At 41.7% G+C, this 17,625-nt stretch overlaps 1 protein-coding gene across 7 annotated transcripts in view; it reads left to right on the plus strand.

Annotated features, from left to right (window-relative positions):
- Dop1r2 (dopamine receptor 2) overlaps nt 1-17,625 on the plus strand; it is a 97,871-nt gene that overhangs the window by 2,685 nt on the left and 77,561 nt on the right. The window lies entirely within an intron of this gene.

Raw genomic sequence — 17,625 nt, forward strand, 5'->3', positions numbered from 1 at the left:
TATGGAAAATGATGCAGACCGTTTGATCTAGAATCGTTCGTTGATGGTCGTCTTGAAATTTTCAGGCGCTAAATGGGTCTCCTGTTCTAGGTACTATCTTATGATCATGAATCTAGATTCAATTGGTTATTATAATACTCGGTTAATTGGTCACTACTTTTTCTACTATCCTCTCACTGTGAACGATGTCCACAGGTTTCGGGGTGTTGCCACATTCGCGGCACGTTCGGTTGGTTCGTGATCGCGTATTGTTCCGTCTCGCGTGATTATGACCGGTTAGGGGATCATGCGAATGGTAGAAGGGTGGGCCTCGCAACGTCGCGTGTCGTTCACCCCGTCGACTGTCACGGGGCGAGAGATCGTTCGTTTCGATAAGTCGCATTCCTTTCTATTAGCGAGGGACTTTTTCTTCCTCGTGGAACAGCGACCGGGAATATATCAGGAAATTGGGCTGCGAGAGTTGATTAATTCCGGGGGTTTATTGGGGAATTCGGGAGCGAAAGTTTGGTCATTTTGTTCGCTCGTGTTTGACCGTGAATTAGAACGTAAATCTAGCTTTATTGCTTGTTTGCAGTTTGTCGCGAATTTGAACCCAGATCTGCTGGTAACGATCGTTCTGTTTATTATCGCGAATTGGTGCTTAAATGCGCCCGAATCGTTGGTTTGCATTCAAACAATTACGATGCGCAAGATATTAGTATTATTTGATTATGTTTTATTGTGGAGTGAGTGTGCGACAGCTAATGCAATTTATTTGAGTTTATATATTTAACTATAAACAAGTGTGTGCGTAGATAAAAATCTCATAACTGAGAGCATAAATCCAGTAACATTTGCTCGTCCGTGTTCGACTATGAATAAGAACATAAATCCCTCGGCACAGGTTTGTATTTCGGTCCAACCCCGCTGGTAAGAAAAGTAGATTTATGTTATAATTTGATGCAATTACGGGTTCTTGTTTTATTGCGCAAGAGCTCCCTGGTCGAATGTTTCTGTTTCACAGATGATGGATGCATACGTGGAACATACACGTAACTACGAGGAGCTCATGCATCGTTAATTAACGTTTATCTGAAAATTATCCCTTCAAGTAATAGCGACTGTAGTAGTTGGAGTCCGCGAGTCACCGGATACTCTCGACTGTCTCTAAGAGAACGGAAATTCTGATGAAGAGAGAGAGGTAGAATTTATCTGAAACGATCTTGTTACCTTGTTTCGTGACTGTGGATGGAGAGTCACTTGGGATATCCGTATACAAACGTGCAATGTTTAGTCGTTGTTTATAACTCACCGTGCTCGCTGTCGCGGAAGAAGAAATAGTACACAGGGATTATGTTCTGACGTTTATTCTATTATTTTTCTTCGGTTTGTAGTATTAATGATAAGTTGTTACTGTTATTGTCGACTTTACTATTCGGTAATTGGTGTCAGACGATCTGATTACATGGTTCTGCAGAATTCTGTAATTATGCCAATTTTCACATTGTGGAAGATGAAACTTCAGAAACGTAGTCCTACTCTTCGTTAAACCCATCGATTTATATGAACTGTTATAACTAGACTGCGGATATTTATCTATACATATAAATAAAAATTAATTGCTGTTCGTTGGTAAGCGCATCACTTGAGAACGGCTGGACCGATTTGGCTAATTTTTTTAAAAAAGTGCTCGTAATAGTACGAATAAGGTTTTTGGGGAAAGAAAAATTGGAAAAGTTGCCTGGAAAAGTGGAAAATTCGAGAAAAAACGAAAGTGCTTTTTTCTATGGGATTTTTGTTTTCTTTTTTTGTTTTGTTCGTTATGGTCCTGGAAAAGTTTGCAGGAAACAAATTCGAAATACTTTCAAAGGAAAGTCTGAAAATTCGGATAAACTGCAAAAATCATCATTTTTTTGAAACTGTACAAGTAGCAGGTTGACATGTTTGGCTGCGCATTATTGATTCCCAATGAGTTCGTCGTCCAACACACAGCGTCGAATTTTTATTAGAGAATCACGCGGCAGTCTAAATTAAAATAAAATTACATTTGTTTTTACTTTTGTGTTGTTTTGCGAACTGTGCAGCAAATGCAGTTATCGTATTTACCCACCCGGAGGGCCGCAAACAAATATATTATTTGCAAAATAAAAATTGTTTACATCAATTACAAAAACCAGGAGCCAAATAGATATGATATCCTTTTTTCTATAATTTTAATAAGTTATGCATAATTGCAACTACTCATTCTTGCCATAAATACATGAAATCCGCAATTTAGTTATAACTTTATGTTATTGTTTCTGATCCTAATGTCAATGCTAACTATATGCCGTTTTACAAATTACGTTAAAGTAAATTATTGCAAAACAAGCAAACAAGATTCCCGGCAAATAATTGATTCTTCGCGAGCATGAGTCTGCTAGTCCTCGGAGCGACGAAATAATTTCCCGAGGAAAATATGCGAGCTAATCGGATTCCTCGGGTTGCACCGGCTGGTTTTGTGAACGAAAACGAAAACGAGAACGAAAGGCAATCGGGTATAGAAAGGGGAGTCGTCGATCTGAAAGGGGGTGGTTTTTGCGGCTCATACCGCGGAGTGCTCCATGGGGAATGGTTCGATAACGAAGCATCGGGGAGAAACGTTTTCGTCGTTCGGCGCGAGAGGATCAGGCTAATATCGCCGGGAGAGAAGGGACAATCGGGTTAAGAGTGTCTTAAGTGTCGACGATCGATGAGACCCGCCGAAAAAATTCTCAGGAACGAATTTAGGCGAATCTACCACCTAACCAGCGGCGAGCTATCCTAAACGAGCACTCGCCTCCACGGATTATTTGTGCCAGGATATGTCGGACCAACCTAACTTTCTCCACGGAGATAACAAAGTATTATTTGCTCGCAGATGGAACCGTGCTTCGCACTTCCTGACGAGACTTTTGGCCCAGTGGAAAGTCCTGTTGGACTCGCCAACACCACCTCTGCACTTTCAGTTGCAATTTTCGTGTTCCATTGAGTGCGGTGATCTCATCGCGAGAATGCTTGCAAGAGTTATTTAGGAGACATTTTTGTCGACTGGGTTTTTGATTTTAAAACGAAGAAATATTTCATATTTGTTGCAGGGACTCTGTTGTAGTCGGGAAACATATATGTATGTTGAAATTTTACCCAGCTATTATCAAAGAAAATAAATATTGAAATTTCAGCCTGCTATCAGAGAAAATCAATATTAAAATTTCAATCTGTTAGTATGGAGGAAAATAAATATTGGAATTTTTTGGACATTAAAATATTGTATTCTGTTGTAATTTTCCTTTTCATGTATGTATCTGTTATAGCCCAAAGTACATAAATATTGGAATTTTTTAGCTTTCTTTTATTATTCAAATGGCTTAAGATTGAAATATTGTAAGGACCGATGTAAGAATTAATGTAATTACAGAGTTATATTAAGATTTCTCACTGTGAGTTTCTCTACAGGATGACAATCAATAATTTCTGATGTTAATACTTTGATTATACACAAGGATTACGGTAGATTTGCACCAGTAAGTTATTAATGGGACTCGGCAGGCGAAAATTAGTGGTTTCTATCAGGTTTCTAGCCACGGAGGAGTCTCTCTAGGTTAGTTAAATTTTCAGGGAGCCTATAATGAAATTAGATCATTAGATTAGAGACGTTAGAGCATGCTAGCCTATTTCCGGTGATTCTTCTGTCCTTTGATTATCATTTTCACTCATTATTATTCAATTTAATCTTCTTAAAAAGGTTTTGAAAGTCTCTTAGGAGTATTTGGTGACCTACTAAAAACCTTTGGACCCTTTGTACCCTTTGGAGCACGTTAGAGGTCTTTGAAGGATGTTAAAAGTCCCTTGGAGATTCTTAAATGACTTTTACGACTTCTGGGAATCTCTGGGGGATTGTGGGGCCCTTGAGGAGCTCCCGAGGGCTTACTGGAGGCTTGAGAAACATCTGGAGGATCGTGGAGGACACTAGATATTCTTGAAAACCTTTCAAAGGTTTTGGAGACCTTTGAGAGATCTTAGAAATCCTCTGGAGGTTTCTAACAGATTTTTATGATTTTTAAAGATCTCCAGAGAATTATGCGGATCTCAGGAATATCCTGATGGATTCTGGAGGCTCTAAAGAATCTCTGGAGGATCAGATAGATTTTTGGATATTTTTAAATACCTTAAAATTGTTGGACACCTTCAAAGGAACTTTTCAAGGTTTCTCGAAAATCATCAGGTCTTCCAGAAACTCGTGAAACTACCTTAAAGCAATTTAAAGGACTTTAAATTCTCTCGAATACTTCTGTAGGTCGTAAGGGATCTCCTCGGATTTTGCAGCCCTTTGAAACACTTCAAGGGCTCTTAAAGGAGCCCTTGAAGAGCCTTAAATCCCACAGTATCAGTCATTCTGCTACCAGACAGACAAATTCTCAATTACATTGTGTATTTTCTAACGAAAGTAAATTAGCATCCCTTAGCTATAGTAGTCTGCGGTTCAGGGAAATTTTTCTTGACAACGAGCGCTGGCGAGATTAGGCCAGTTTCTATTCTCCGCCCTGCCACGGATTCGACAATTACAGGCAACGTTCGACAACCGATAAAGCACCGCGCGTAAAAGCCCCGCTCGCGCGTTTACAACGGCGCGGCGGCGATATTCTGGCAACAGGGGATTGAAATTTCGCCCGTGGGAAATTTATGGTACTTGGACGGGGAGTTTCTTGGACTATTAATAATTTCCTGCCGGATTTCGAGGCGTTCTACGAAGAATATTATAGCGAGCCCACGTTGACGGGCTTTATGCTCGGCAGGGACTGCTTCAAGTATAAATAACTACTCGAACCTGGCCGTGCTCGTCGAAACTATCGATTATTACTTCGCCGGCGCGAGTCTCTTGGAAAAAGTTCACTTTCTTCGAGTATTAATAGCGGCCCGGGCTCAATCATCGATGCCAGTGCTTAAGGGCCAATTTTCACATTTACGTACTCCAAAAAATCGATCTCTTTTTCAGTTTGATCAATACCATCATCCATAGGAACTTTATTTCTAAATAAATGCAACTGGAAAAATTTGAGTAACACGATCAAAGCATGTTAAAAACGTATGCAAAGTTTCAAGTAAATCCGATTTGTCACTTCTCACTAATAAATTCAAAATGATCACCTTTCAGGACCAAGATGAAAATTCTCTCTTTAGCAGTCTTTCCGTATCAATGTATCTAAGAATTCCGAGAGATCGACAGTTTCCAGGACGAAGAGAACGAACCACTCTCTTCGGCAGTCTCTCGGTGTCAATGTCGCTCCCGCTCGACTACCGCTAATTAGCGATAATCGGCGTTAACAAACGACGCCCGGTTGCAGACCGGATCGTGCGCCGTCTCGACGAGAGATTTATCTTTCCGTCGACTTTCCTATTCGTTCCCCCGAGGAATATATTCCGTTCTTGGAACCAATTTTCGTCCCGTCCCGTGCCACCAGGTTCCAACACTGCGCAGAGAATATTCCGAACCATCAATTCATCTTGAATACGTATACATGATTTGTAGAGGCTACCGTAGACTACCCGTAGTGCTCGGGGAATACTGGCAATTAACGAAATCGCGCGATTCATTTCGCTATGGGATCATAAGAGTACATACTATGATTTATAACCACGGCGATACCAATCGCTTCCAACAGATTCGTCCGGCTATTCACGATTTTAAGAAGCTCGTTGCAGAGAAAAATTCATCCTTTGCATTCACCGCGGACAACCTGATCGATTGATGCTCGATTCGCGTTGGGAAGATGGAATGCTGTTCTTGCGGAAGAAAGACGGGTGGCAAGCTCGTAAACTTGTCTACGGTCAATAGTCCACAATTTACAGTTCGTTGGCGAACCATTTTTCTCCAGGTTTTGCTCAACTGATGCTCGTTTAATGAATTTTTGTTATTGCTTCGAAGGCCGCTTCAACGAATCCGGTAAATGAAAAATCAAATAAAGTGCCATTAAATTATGTGTTTCAGTATTGTGTAGAGATCTGATGTTTAAAGATCTTTATAGGCAGAGTAGGGCAATAATCAACTAATATTTTAAATGACTTTTTCAATGTTAGTCATCGCAGAATAGTCATTAGTCAAAAGTTTTTTATGATAACTAATTAATAATATTAATGTATGTTAATCGCACAATAGTGACTGATGACTGATCATCAACTACCGATTCACTAATAAGCAATAGCTAACGATTACTAACTATTTGCCATTTAGTTATCACTAACTAATCAAAAAGTTTTGACTAATGACTATTGTGCTATGACTAACATTCAAGAGGGCTATTAGTCATTTTTAAATATTAGTTGATTATTGCCCTACTCTGTTTATAGGTAAAACTTGCATGGAAAGATTGCTCACAAAAATTCGCAGTCTGTTCCGACGGACTATAATTGAGTGATATTGGTAGGACCGCGCTAAGAAAACAAAATAAATTTCCAATTAAAATGAGTCTATGCACAATCGTAGAATTAATTGGCCATTTATCAGGTCGGTGCACACGCGACCCGATTATGCATCGTAGTCACGAACAACATCTCGACCGAGCCTCGAGTTTCCATCGGAAACCGCAGCCACTTGTGTGCCATTTTTGTTTTGCTGCGCGAAACTTCCTCGGATAAAATATGTCCACAATAAACAGGGCCAGATATCCGGCGGCGTTTTCGAACCGCGGCGCGCGCGCGCGTACATTCCGCGTACCCTTTTTTATCGGTGATCGTATTTCATTGTTCTGCGAGTATTTCACTTGTATTTCCAAACATCGATTCCATTCGAAATTCCCTTAAAATGAAACGGGACGAGATTCTTAAGCAAACATATCTTCCACAAGCAATTCTGCAAAGCACACTATACGTTTGTAACGGATGTCTATTTGGTTACAAGTGTTGGAAGATGGATCCATTAGTACTACTCCATTTAGTACTGAACATATAGTCATCAGATCGGTACATAAATAATTACTCATGAAACAAATTAACTTGTACACCAATATTGATACGATCACATTCGTTCAATGTTGTTACAGCTTTGTATTTCAACTAAACAATTGTCATAAAAGCATACAATTCGCAGTCCGTAAAGCATTGCGGAACGGACGCGGTGTTAAGATGGAAATGGAATTGGAATCGAAACGGAAATAAATGGAATTATATAAATGCATCAAATCTGCAGTTTGTTTGTAAAGTATTGTGGAGCAGATGTAGTGGTCTGTAGACGCGGTGCTAAGATGGAAATGGAATTGGAATCGAAACGGAAGTCGGTAGAGAAGAAGCGGGTCCGACACGGCTGGCCATTGACACTGGATGACTTCCGGTCGCGCGAAACGACCAATCAGTCCGCAATTTTCCAATTGGCACCAGCCAGGCGGGGGGCCCATCATCGTTTCGCTCACGGTCCCCTTAACCGCCTCTAATCGACGGTTCTTGGACCGTGTTCTGGATTCGTCGTCGGCGGAGTCACAACTTTGACAACTGTGTGTCGTAAGCGGATCAACGCCGAGCACGGCCGCAATCCGCGTAATCGAGAGACTGCCGCAAATTGTTGCGACCGGTTGGCTAACAATGTTGCTAAGCTGTCCGGGACGTGTCCGTGATTGCTACCTCTAGCAAAATTGTTGACTGTTTATCCCCACAGTCGCGATTCCTGACTTTCTCCATTCGACTGTCATGCGCACCTTTCTTTAATGAACTGCTCCTCAACGAATTGCCTTTCATATTTTTCAAACCTCAAGTACAGAAAGATAAATCTCAAACTTTATTCCCTTATATTTCAACGATTTTATAGCCGTTATGGGTTTTATGCATTCATGGCAAAAAGCGAGGAAGTTAAACACAAAATAGAAGAAACGGATCAATTTATTACTTGCGCATGATATACAAACTTTTAATTATTTCTGGTTTATTCAATGTACACATAAAATATATAGAGGGTGTCTCAGTTAAAGAACGCCACCTAAATATCTCCTTTATTTTTAATGGCACAACAAATATTTATGGCATAATTTAAATGGTATCGAAGGAGGAACAGTTTCTTTTGTCCGGTTACTTTCTCATAGTATTTTCAAGGTCATCGTTATCTTTTATCGGGAAAACTTATTTCTTTTTTATTCCATCTTGTAGCGACTGAAAAAATACATTTGAACATGCTTAAGTCATTACCTTCAGGTGAACTTGAGTACCAAAAAATATGATAAAATTGATGTCCGTCGGCAACAACACACTTTCTGACACGATCAATCATGGATCGCGATACTCTTTCGATTATTTCCGATGAGACAGCAGCACAAGCTCTAATTATGCGATTTATCATGTCCTCTGGAATGGTAGGTTGCTGCTGGTACTTCTTCTTTTAGTTTTCCCCAGAGAAAGAAATCTAATGGGGTCAAATCCGGTGTACGTGCTGGCCAAAGTGTGAGACCATTACGTCCAATGCAACGATTGGGGAATTTCGTATTTAATACTTGAACCGCTGCTCGTGAGTAACAAGTTGGGCAACCATCATGTTGGTACCGCATAATCGCACAAACACTTAATATCACATTTTCCATCAAGTCATCCAGTTCACCCGTTAAAAATGCTGCGTACCTATCTCCGTTTAGTATTCTGTTAATAAAAAAAGGGCCGATGATTTTGTTATTTAGAATCCCACACCAAACATTCACTGTCCACGGTCTTTGTCTATCTACTTGTCTCATCGATCGTGGGTTCTCTACGGACCAGTAGTTCATATTTCTAAGATTTGCCTGTCTGTGATTGGTAAAAAATGCTTCGTCAGTAAACAGGACGATTTTAAAAAACGTTTTATCATCTTCCAATTGTTGTAACGCTCATCGACAGAAGAAGAGGCGATTTTCAAAATCTCAGTAAAATAATAGTAGGATAATTCCTACAATTTTATCACATTTTTGGGTACTCAAGGTCACCTGAAGGTAATGACTTAAGCATGTACAAATGTATTTTCTCAGCTACTACAAAATGGAATAAAAAGTTTTCCCGATAAAAAATAACGATGACCTTGAAAAAATCTATGAAAATATAACCGGACAAAAAAATTGTTCTTCTATGATATTCCTCCTTCGATACCATTTAAATTATGCCGTAAATGTTTTCTGTGCCATTAAAAATGAAGGAGATATTTAGGTGACCTTCTTTAGATGAGACACCCTGTATAATTACTGAGGCAATTTTCCGCGCGCAAGAAGAGCCGAACGTATTTACAGAATAGGAAAAGGGAGAAACGTGGGAACACTGATCAAAGTAGAACAGAATTTCCGAGCGATAGTGATCGAATAATCGGGACGCTCTTCCGATCATTTCTCCGGGCACGCCCACCGCTTCCAACCGATCGGAGAATACGCGATTAATCTGGTTCACGGCGCTAATCCCCGATAAAACAAGGTGTCCGACGATTCTCTCGCCGGAGAATCCCGCGAGAAACGATTATGACAGCAGAGCAGACCCGGTAGACTTATCGTTTAGGTCCGAACCCTCGAACAATGACGTTGCTCGTCGGCCATTCGTTGTCGTTTCTAAGCCGAGCTTAGCAGTGTTCCAGGGACCGGGATCATCCCCAAAGAGGATAGTTCCTCAGGAAGCGGGAACGTGGCCGGCCAGACAGAGCCCTGTTTTTCTGTGGTCCGCGTTGATCTCTCGATTTACGTTTCCGTTGGGAACGGATTCAATTAGGCGAACCTTTCCTCCCTCGAATTCATCGATGCGACGCGGCGGCCTCTTATCTGTCCCATCTCTCACAGAATCGTATATGTTAGGCGAATTCCTTTGGAATCCTGCGACATTGACAGTGCACTCATGCATTCTAACAATCTTTCAAACCATTCCGGACATTGTTGGGAATTGTTGTCAGCATAGAATCAGAATTATTAGAGACCTCGCGAATGAAGCAACTCGGACAATGTTCCAAGTCATTCGGTAATTGGATATTTTTCTCCCGGCTCTAATTCTCCCAAGATGCACTTTCCTCCGTCTCATCGGGGCTGCATAATGCATAAGGGGAATAATATCATTCGTCGGGAGGCGGATTCCACGGGGGGACGAAACGACTGCCGGGATGAAATCTCAAGGCGCATCCTCGGTGCAACGTTCACGGGAACGTGAAGAATGCGAGCTGCACTTGCAGCATCCGGTGTATAGCCGCGTGCACACGGTGCGCACACTTCACTCCAAACGGAGTCCTAGATGGCCAACGGCGTTCGTGTTTCGCTGCTGAAAGCTCCGCGACCCGCGAACCGACCGGATTCGCCATGCTTTTAGAGCGACGTATTATTCGTCATAAACATTTCACGGTGAATAAATTGAAATCGATACGTATCCAACGCTAACGCGAGAATTACACCGGCCTGGCTCCTGCGGAGCGTGCAGCTGCTGTTCCGAGCGGATTCGAGCTTAAATGCCAGCAACTCGTTTTCCTCTTTCGAGCCTCGCCAATTCCTGCTGCGCCCGGAACCTCATTTTCATCGCACTGTTCGTGACAATATTATAGGACACTGTGTGAAACCATATAAAATATATTCGTGTGTACTGTGTGCGCTATTTCTCAACATTTCATTTGAACTTAAGTTGGTCACATGTGGTAAAAAGGTTCGGACAATTTTTACCTCCGTGCATTTGTAGCATCAGAAAAATCTCTGCTGTACGCAAATAACTGTCAGTAGGAATTAGAAATATCTCTTGTTCTATTTTTAAGAAGTTTTCTCAGGCTCCTGACGTTTTCAAAACAGCGCACGAAACTGGGAATTTGCTTGAAGGTCCGCAGCATACTTATCAGCAACTGGTATATGTATATGCGCCGCGTTCACATTTTCAGGCGAATGGGCTATTATCTTTTAAAGTATCGCAGTAACGAAAGAATGTTTAAACAGGGGACTACATTTTCGTTGATATGAAAATTTCGTTTTTAATAATATGGAACTATGCAGCGGGGGTTAACGGCGTTTTCAGTCGACGGAGATATTAATTTATGGAAAAGTTACCGAGGAAATGCGACGCCGCGTGACCACAGGCAAAACGTTGACCAGCGACCGCGAAATAAACAGAATTTAATTACGCGACTGTCCCAAGGAGTACGGTGTTTTATTCTGTAGCTTGATATTCCTCTGAAAAGAATTGATTCGAGGAAATCTGTTCGAAACGTGAGGTGCATAGCGATTCCCGGCTTCTCTAACAGTATTAGTTACCTCAATTCGGTAAATATTACATTAAGGGGAGGCATTTTTACTCCTTGATTTTAATCCTTGATTTTAATATCGTGTCACAGCGGTCGTAGATACTCTTTCGAGAATTTATATTTAATTTTGTTATGCGAGTTGTGCCAGCTACATTCGTCGAAACTTCGATTGACTTTCATGGAGGTAGGTATACAAGCGCATCAATTTATTTAATGCATTTTCACAAATACATCTCCGTGTCTTTAATAACTGTGCCAGGGAAAATCGGAAACAGATCAGTGTGACCTGTAGTTCCAAAGTTAACAAACACGAGGATCGTTCAATTTTCATATAACGAAATGGAATTTCAGTGCAATCGATGCTTAAACTTCAAAGCGAAAGTCCACTCAAATCTCTCCGTTTATACATTTATATAAAATATTGAAGGATCCATATATGGGAATGCATTCAACTCGTATAATTCAATTTGGAGATAGCTCTTTGAAAAATATTGTATACGTACTTTTCCGGTAACCATGCTCTATATTTAAGGGCTAATCATATTCCCCAGAATTTAGGGTGTTGAAAATCTATTTTTCAATGGACTTGCTAAAAATGAATTCTTTTAAGAAAATTAAAACAGTACATCAGCATAGTCAGAGTTGGGCAAAAATTTTATTTAAATAATCGAATAAAGTGGGTTTTCTCCAAGTGGGTTTTAAACCCACTTAATTCGAAATTTTTATTTGAATAAAATTGTTGCCCAACTCTGAGCATAATACAGCTTATTTTCTCAATTTTTATTTGATTATCACTGAATCTATGGAGAACTAGGAACAAAACAATTTTACATTATCTTGTAAAAATTTCGAGAGTTTATTTGTTCAGATTTACAGCGGTTTTTAACATGATATATTTTTTTTATTTATTTATACCGGTGGCAGCAAGATCTATCACATCAAATCCTTATACATAGACAAAGTTATAAGTAGGGTAAGGTTGCTCAAGACGTACCCCTTAAGAAAAAAACATACATCGTGCACCCATGATTTGCATTTCAAGCATTGAATCATGTTTTCCTCCCGATCTTCCCCCCCAAATAAAATAAAATCAATCGCTTTTCTTGTTTTTAATTTTTTAATGCCAATTCCTTTTTATTAATTACTGCGTTTCTTTCATTTGCCGTATTTTTTATGTTTTCTTTATTCTGCGTTGACGTTATTTCGACTGACAAGGTAGTACGACTTAGGAATCTCATATGGGTACGACTTAAGACACGGCACAAGTTAAATTTAAAAAGTAAACATAACCTAACATTGAATAAAATTAATACGATTTCGTTTCGACCAAACGATTGTGTAAATTCTACTGAATTTATATTTAATAAGGAACATAATTTTAGTAATAATTTACTTGCAAGATTAACTACCAAACACATATGCGGAAAATTATAAGAAAAATGAAATAAACTTACTTAATGACAGGTTTTATAATGAGGCTGGTTTATGGCAGACAATAATACGTAAAGCAACTTGGTTGACTCAGATGTATATTTGGTTGCCGTTGTATGTGCTGTCGCCGTAAATCGTTCAAAATTTAAGTGGTACGACTTGAGCAACCTTACCCATTGTGGGAAAATCAGTTCGCAATTCTAACCACAATAGGTACAGAGTGTGATAAATATTTGTGGATCTCAGAAATAGAATAACTTGGGTGACGTTCTTATCATTATTGAGGCATTAACTTTAATTGCTAGGGATAGTGAAGCGACGTCTTTGCAAGTAGAAAAGGGTGCAGATCATGATACATTGCATTCTAGAAATTCTGGGACTGCTAGATGTATAATTTTTTAAAAAGACGACTGAACACGATTTGCAATACACTGCCTCCTCCAAGATAGCTTGACAAGAAATTGGAGGCAAGAAAAGCCCAGAGCGAACGTCTCCATCAATTTCCCCTCGAAACGGAAGTCCACACGTGCGGACTCCCCGGCGAATTCCGAGTGTGTCCCAAGCGTGTGCATCTGGCTTTTCCCCGATTCTGCATGGTGTACGTACGGTGTGCAAAAACGAGTGGCTCGGGTCCGTTTCGCATCGGCGAACGGCTCTCGCGCCAGGTGACAAATAGCGTCGAAGTACACGGGCATGCAAATCGCCTCGAATTTGTCTTTCTGTCCGGCTCATCTGTCTCTCGCTCGCGGGAGCTTTTATTTTTTCTCTGCTACAGAACGTATATATAAGCGAAGCATCGATAGGATCTCCTTGCGACCGAGCGCGGACAGAATGGGAATTAGGTTGGCGGACCTTTTTCCTCCCTCTTCCGGACCGTTCTACTCGAATGGCTGTTCGGCTACGTGCGCCAGATACGTTCCCATTATCGCCGGCTAGGAGGATAGACCGATACGCGACACGGTCCGGATCCTCTCGACGTCTCGCGTACGCTTCGAAACTCATCCGGAATTTACCTGCTCTCGTTTACTCGTGAGAGGGAGAGAAAGATACCGGGGCTTCGAGAGAGATCAGCTTCGAGCTGAGTCAAGAGACGGGACACTGAATACTCTTCGCCTTTTCACGTGGGCACACGCGGGTCACGTCCTTTCGAACCATCATCACATGGAGAGATGTATCGACTTCATTCACCAGATGTTCGGATTTTGAACAGACTTCTATAGTTTGTTGATACGGCGACGCCGTCAGTCTTGAGTGACACTTAAACGTGTTGGATTTTTTGCCGAATGTCTAACTTACAATCAAATACGCACAAGTCCATCCGCAATAAGTTGAATGACTAATTCTATGATCAGCCAATCGGAATATTCGAAAAATCCACACAACCGGTGACCCAAAAATTCCAGCAAATATTCCAAATAAATTATTGAACGCAGGGAAACAAAAACAGAATGGATTTTTAAAAAAATAAATACAAGTCCATCCGCAATAAGTAGTTTGAGCCATCCTATGATCAGCCAATCGGAATATTCGAAAAATCCACACAACCGGTGACCCAAAAATCCCAGAATATATTCCAAATAGAGTATCGAACGAAACGAAACGAGACCGCTAACGCCAAACGAACGGGAACACGGTGGAAAACCGTTTTCCTTAAAAACTTCGAAACGAAATCATTGCACGAGCATCAATTCGAACGACTTCTCGAGAAACGTTGTGCTTCGCGACGGTTTTCTCGCAGCGCAGAGAAATTCCGTGGAAACACCCACGACTTAGAAGCGATTTCCGCGAGTTTTCCGAAGGCCAGGATCCCCGGCGAGGATTACAGACGTAAGATTACGCACGCACACCAGCCACCGCTCGTAACCGTGAAGCGTGTACGTAATTACTCGCACATATTAGACACGGGGCTTTTTATAAACGACCTTTTTTTCCCTCGGCCGAGCCAGGCAGGTCGCGGGGCAAAGGGAAAACGTAGTCGCGGCCATCACGGGATAGAACGAGAGGAGAGGCGAGAAGGAGTGAGAGAGATAGAGAGAAAAATGAAGGAAAATATTCAGCGAGTAACGAAGTGGGTCTCGGGGCTCGTGTCACGCGAATCGCGTGCCTTTACGCCGCACCGGCCCGTATGAAACATTGGTTTATTAGGAGATTTCTGAGAGAGCTCTCTCCGCGAGTTTTCTCGTTCCTAATAACGCGGGGAACCTAACGAACGGCGATGCTCGCCTTAATTTCCGAGAAACTCCCCTTAATTTCACCCTGGACGCGAATAAAACCGTTTTCCCCCGAGCCACCGGCGTTTTTTTCTCTCCAAGGAAATTTCTTAGACTTTCGCAACGCATTCGCGGAAAAGTTGTTCCGCTGGTTTTCCAAGAGCAGCACGATTCCCGCAACGGATCTTGTATGCGGCCGCGCACCGGCTAATTTATTCACCCTAATCTGCACCGTGGCGGCCGCGGCCGCGGCCGCTTCACGCGACCCAACTAAAAATGGTTCAGGTTTGATGTAATCGTTCAGCGATTTATGCGGTTCTGCGGTATCTTGTTGCGGCCTGAAAGTTCGCCGGCAACTTCGCCGGCCGACGAGTTCCGCGACAATGTAAATTGCGGGGGGAAATAAATTGCGCTGGCCGGGAGCCTAACTTTTCACGCTGCTTGCCGCTGCCCGGTTAACCGCTTACTCCTGGTCCCGAGAAATTTTTATTTGCCGGGGAAATTGAATTCTCGACGTATCTTTTCAGTGGCTGAAAGCAACTTTTTTCAAATAAATGTCACCCGTCAAGTTTAATCTTTGTCTAATCAATGTTCGGAGCAAATGAATCTGATTTGAAGCGCTTGTCTGAAATTGTTATTTAAAATTGTTTCTCGAATATGAACGACCGAATATGATTTATATAATTCACCCTTTGAGGATTATTTCCATCCCACGAATATGAGCGACGATCGCCGAGGGAACGTGTATGTGAAATCTTTTTTGAAGATCTGCAAATTAAGGGCGAGTTTCATTAAAGTCTCTTCTGAGTGTAATTTACTGGATACCTTGAATTAAATTCTTTCGCGATCTACTATCTTGTAGTTTCAATTCCAAGCACGTTCCAACCATCTTCTTTCTTTTGAATGTCGAAACACAGCAGAATACATCGACGAACATTAATCTCGTACATAATAGAGAATCGAGGATTAGTCTTCGCAAGAGTGAACGAGAATTATAATAGGCACAGTTATTATCAAGTTATCAGTTACTAGTATGGGCACAGCACAGAATCAATTTCCATGTATGCATAACTTCATAATTCCCATAATTATGAAATGAAAAATATAAAACCGGTCATTTGACCGGTGGTGGTAGTTGTAGTGTCAAAGACATATACATCATTCTATTGGTAATTTGTATAATTTAAAGAAAGACGCAGTTCCCCGTTTAGAACCCAGACGGAGTGAAGCAATTTTAGGAGTTTCTGTGCCGTGTCCATCAATCGCACAGTGGTAGAGCACGTTCTGGTGTGGTTGGCAAAATCCTGGAGGCTGTTCAGGGATTCGCGAATCGTTTTGTTGCTACGAGAGTTCCCATTCCCATCCGGTGGTGCGAACCGTGGGGATTCAATCTGTGCGGAATTCGCCGAGCGCTGAAAAATTGAAGATTTCGGGATTTCGTTGACAACATTACCCGCGAGTTTTCCCTCTCGTATCTGTTCTATCTGTCTAAAAGAAAAAAGAAACTATTTTCCTCGGTGACGTGAGAGAAGATAGATAATAAACGGGGAGGGAAGACGACGACGGCCGTAGTTTTCTCCGAGAAGCATCGAACGATCCGTCGATCGATTAACTGCGTCCGTGCAGCGAAAAGCTCTCAAGATATTCTTTTACGAGGGAACTTGGGAATCCCGTGCCGATAAAAATGCAGTGAACCGACGGAGAAGAACGCGTTCTGTTTGCGTGACCGTGACTCGATTCGCCCCGCGGAATGGATTCCATAAGTATCCAGGAGTCACCCTCGAGATTGATAATCTACTTATCGAAGCCGGCGCTTTTTGCCGCTGTTACCCCCGAAGAGATGACCGCCGTCGGGATTACCGCGAGCCCCGATAATCTGACGGGGAAGAAACGAGGTGACACGTGTCCCAATTGGTTCCGACTCGCGGCGACCAGCGTCGTCGATCTGTTAGGTCGTTCCTGAATAGTCAAAATATTTTTGTCCGGTTCCAAACAGTGTTCTCTGTCCTCCAATTGTGTTTTGCAAGGTCGTTTCTTGTTCGAGCAAAGTATCCTTCGAAGAGCAACAGCAAACTGCCTGTTTTCGTGTCTAATGGTCTTTAAGGCTTAAATAGATCATCAGTAGATTATATTCTTGATGGTGGTAACGGACAGTTTTTGAGAAAGGAGGCACATAGTTCCAAAGCCACAGTGTCTGACCAATGCGGGCCTTTATCACTGTCAGCCGGCCTCATCGTCGTTTGATCGGAGTAACAAGTGATCGGGAGGTTTGCGGTCACCAATGAAAAATTAAATCACGGTCGTCTGCCTTCCGTATATCGGTTGCAGATGGCTGCACCCCCCGTCGAGTGCCATGCAATATTTGTACGTCAGGGCCAATAGTAATTACGCGGCGCATTAACAATGCGCCCGGTGAATTTACGCGCTCGATATAGTATTAATGGGGACGTTTAATTTTCGGAACGATACGAATGGCTCGAACTATGCTCCGAATGCTTCTACGCCCGTGTAATTTACGAATGCGGTTGCTTGTTCGAGGATCACGCCATTATTGAAAAAGATTCCAATTGCTATAGGAACAAATTCAATTTATTGATATTATGTTTCCAAGGATTGAATGAGTTTCCAATTTCCTACCCGCGGAAAAACTAGGGTGTTTTTTACCATGCTTATATTAACTTGCCGAGTTGTCGTCGTTGTTGTTGTATGCGTCAAATCTTGTAATCAAATTTTACACCACTTCCCGATGAGCTAGAGACTTGAGACTTTAAACATAGCTCAAAACTGGAT

This window comes from Lasioglossum baleicum, chromosome 15 (assembly GCF_051020765.1).
Source record: "Lasioglossum baleicum chromosome 15, iyLasBale1, whole genome shotgun sequence".
Taxonomy (NCBI): Eukaryota; Metazoa; Arthropoda; class Insecta; order Hymenoptera; family Halictidae; genus Lasioglossum; species Lasioglossum baleicum.